This window comes from Mirounga angustirostris, unplaced genomic scaffold (genome assembly GCF_029215605.1).
Source record: "Mirounga angustirostris isolate CCGP_5_RB_7025 unplaced genomic scaffold, mMirAng1.0.hap1 SCAF_3, whole genome shotgun sequence".
Lineage (NCBI taxonomy): Eukaryota > Metazoa > Chordata > Mammalia > Carnivora > Phocidae > Mirounga > Mirounga angustirostris.
Genome location: NW_026991711.1, coordinates 23,702,893 through 23,706,762, shown reverse-complemented (window position 1 = coordinate 23,706,762; position 3,870 = coordinate 23,702,893). Strand labels below are relative to the sequence as shown.

The following is a 3,870-nucleotide window of genomic DNA, read 5'->3' as shown; positions in this document are numbered from 1 at the left end:
TTATGCTGTAAATTTTGGATTTTCTAGAAAAAAAGAACCAATTAAAAAGAATCTGATTTTCAAAGCATATATATAAGAAAACAATTATTGGATCATTATGTCTGATTAAAACAAAGTGTGAATGCTGGGATCCATCTATACTATTAATAAAAGGACATACCCCAGTATTATAAGAAGTCTTGGTTGAAAGAGTATTAAATTTTAATTTGAATAAAATTAGATAATGTGTAGTTAGGTTTAATCACCAAAAATATATATTTTTAAATTTATTTTTGTTATATTGTAAAGGGAAAAATATTAAAATAGTTTAAACAAAATAAGTTTCCTCCTTATTTTCAGTTCTCTGGCTTTTCCAGGGATATCCAAACATGTGTAACTTCTTTTGCTTGGCAAGAGAATAAGCAAAATTATAGTATGTTTTAAAACAAAGTTTTGTGTTGGTACAAATCCAAATTTTTGTGAAGTTCCAGACATTTCAAATTAAGTATTCTTTAAACAATAATAACAACAACAAAAAATAAAAACAACAGCAACAAAAATCCACATGGTCCTGAATGGAGCAAGAAACTATTTCCTTTCAGCTTTGTTTACTTTATACATCCATTAGCAAAACTCTTACCACACAAGAAGCACAATGCTGTTTTTATCCCTTTGTGCTAAGCAATGAAAGTAAAACTGAAAGATACACAATTTTCACTCTACATTCTTTCTTTGACATTTTCTTCATTAAGCTTAGATGAATGTAAACAAAGACAGATGTCCGTAATCATAATGTCAAAATATGTTTTCATTAATTCTTCTCAAAGAGAAATTATGTTGCATATTATAGTGTGGGATGATGAAAGTATACATTCCTTGAACATGACCTGTAAAATCCCATGGGCTGCAACATTGTTTGAAATGAAGCATTATCTTTACAACATGACTTCATATAAATAGTTTGACAAAGTTTTGCATTATAAATAAGTGATGAGACTTTTTTTTTTTTTTTAATAAAGTTTGGACCTAGTCACTGGCTCTGCAGATAATCTGCTGACAACTCAGGAACCCAAAGAACTCTGCATCAATACAAATAGTTTACAATAAAAACATTTGATGCAGGATCTAGTTACAATGTAGCTGTAAAGTGCTGCCTTGTCTTTGCCCCCTGCTCAAAATAAAGCTGTTACCTTTCTAGCCCTGTCCGCCATGGCGCTTAGCAGCCAGGGATGCATGGTCTCAGACATGTTTACCAAGTAAAACACTGACTTGAGTGGCGCCTGGGTGGCTCAGTCATTAAGCATCTGCCTTCGGCTCAGGTCATGATCCCAGGGTCCTGGGATCGAGCCCCACATCGGGCTCCCTGCTCAGCGGGGAGTCTACTTCTCCCTCTCCCACTCCCCCTGCTTGTATTCCCTCTCTCACTGTGTCTCTCTCTGTCAAATAAATAAATAAAATCTTAAAAAAAAAAAAAAATTGTAGTGTATAGTTATTGTAGAGATGTTCAGATTTGTGACTCCTAGATCTTAGAATACTTCACATGAATCTATAAATAAATTTTTTTTTTAAAGATTTATTTATTTGACAGAGAGAGACACAGCGAGAGAGGAAACACAAGCAGGGGGAGTGGGAGAGGGAGAAGCAGGCTTCCTGCTGAGCAGGGAGTCCGATGCGGGGCTCGATCCCAGGAGGCTGGGATCATGACCTGAGCTGAAGGCAGACGCTTAACCACTGAGCCACCCAGGCTCCCCTATAAAATTTCTAGTGAAAAGCATACTTTGTAATTTTGTAGTTGTTGTTGATGTTACTATAACTATTATTTTTCAGTAAAACATGGGAAAATGGGACCCTTAATGTTTAATAAATATCTATTATCTGCTATATTCTCAGGCTTTGCTTATAGTAATTTTCAATTATCATAATGAATTAGTTAATTGTATAAAACTACCAAAAGTGACCCAGATATCACTGTTATTCCAATCAATGACTAATTATCAGGCCTTTATTCCCCAACCTGTGTGCTACAAAATCTCTCTGAGCTGTTGTTCTGGAGTCTATGGAACAAGTACTCTCTTTTTTTTTTAAAGATTTTATTTATTTATTTGAGACAGAGAGAATGAGAGAGACAGAGAGCACATGAGAGGGGGGAGGGAGGGTCAGAGAGAGAAGCAGGCTCCCCGCCGAGCAGGGAGCCTGATGTGGGACTCGATCCCGGGACTCCAGGATCATGACCTGAGCCGAAGGCAGTCGCTTAACCAACTGAGCCACCCAGGCGCCCTGGAACAAGTACTCTTATATACTCTTATTTAAGTCCAACTGTACCTCCTCACCTCATAGCCACACCATGTCCTTTGTTGCCAGGACTCTCCATGACAACACAAATTCAGCACATGCCATTACACTCCACTAGTATCACTAAAGCTCTACACCTTTGTCAGGTGTGGTAAAAGGTTTTCGCAGAGCTATGTCACACATGGCCATTTATGCCCTAAGCAACAGTTTATTCCAAGACCACCTACCTGAAACCATCTAGCAAGAAAGAGGAGATACTAGAAATAGCACTAGAGGATGGGAATGGGGAGATACGATCCAATTACAAATCACATAATCATGCTATTTATCTGTTTACTTCTATTTAGTATTTAAGGGAAGCATGAGTTAAAGTATAAAATTAATATATAATTTTTAATTATGAAAATAACACTTGGAGTGCCAGGATGGCTCAGTTGGTTAAACGTCCAACTCTTGATTTCAGCTCAGGTCGTGATCTCAGGGTCATGGGATTGAGCCCCAAGTGCTGCTTGTGGAGCCTGCTTAAGATTTTCTCTCTCCCTCTCACTCTGCCCTTCTACTTCACTTGTGCACTCTCTCAAAAGAAGAAAGAAAGAAAGAAAGAAAGAAAGAAAGAAAGAAAGAAAGAAAGAAAGAAAGAAAGAAAGAAAGAAAAGAAAAAAGAAATGAACATTTGTTAACAATGTTCATGTTAATGCTGAGACAATATATTATTGTAACCCATATAGACTTACCCATCTATATAGAGTTGTCTTAATGAAATTATCTTTCCAAAATTGGTTTCCAATTATGTTGAGCCATAATAATAAAGAATTTGTCTTTCTCTTCTATTCCTCCATAGTCTTGTTTCTCCTAATGTTCCAAAAGAAGAAAAATATAAATTTCAAAAACATCTCTCAGAATCAAGTGACAATAAAGACAAATATCAAACTCTCCTGTGAAATGTGAGAATCACTATTTTATTTGCTACCTGAGGCAATATTTTCTATTTGTTTCTTAACAAAACAAGTACACAGTTTAATTAATGAGTGTATCATACTATGAACCATCAATTTAGACACTCACAGTCTCTTGCTTATTAAAAAGGGTGGATAATAAAGTATTCATGAGCTTAATTTTTAAGGAACTTTTAGGCTTATAGAGTAGTAGTGGTGCTGGTGGTGTTTTGTTTTTTTTTTAATTTTATCTTATTATGTTATGTTAATCACCATACATTACATCATTAGTTTTTGATGTAGTGTTCCATGATTCATTGTTTACATACAACACCCAGTGCTCCATGCAGTATGTGCCCTCTTTAATACCCATCACCAGGCTAATCCATCCCCCCAACCCCTCCCCTCTAGAACCCTCAGTTTGTTTCTCAGAGTCCATAGTCTCTCATGGTTCATCTCCCCCTCCGATTTCCCCCCGTCAGTTAAAGGGCTAGTATCCAAAACCTATAAAGAACTTATCAAACTCAACACCCAAAGAACAAATAATCCAATCAAAAAATGGGCAGAAGACATGAACAGACATTTTTCCAAAGAAGACATCCAAATGGCCAACAGATGCTGGTGGTGGTTTTGATGATGACAGTGATGGTGTGACTTTGATACA

The 3,870-nt window shown here is 36.3% G+C and overlaps 1 non-coding gene across 1 annotated transcript; it reads left to right on the top strand.

Annotated features, from left to right (window-relative positions):
- Positions 1-1,095: 1,095 nt before the first annotated feature.
- LOC123840074 (small nucleolar RNA SNORA63) lies at positions 1,096-1,226 on the top strand. Its single transcript, XR_006789887.1, has one exon. It is a non-coding gene; the product is annotated as a small nucleolar RNA SNORA63 (small nucleolar RNA).
- The last annotated feature ends 2,644 nt before the right edge of the window (positions 1,227-3,870 follow it).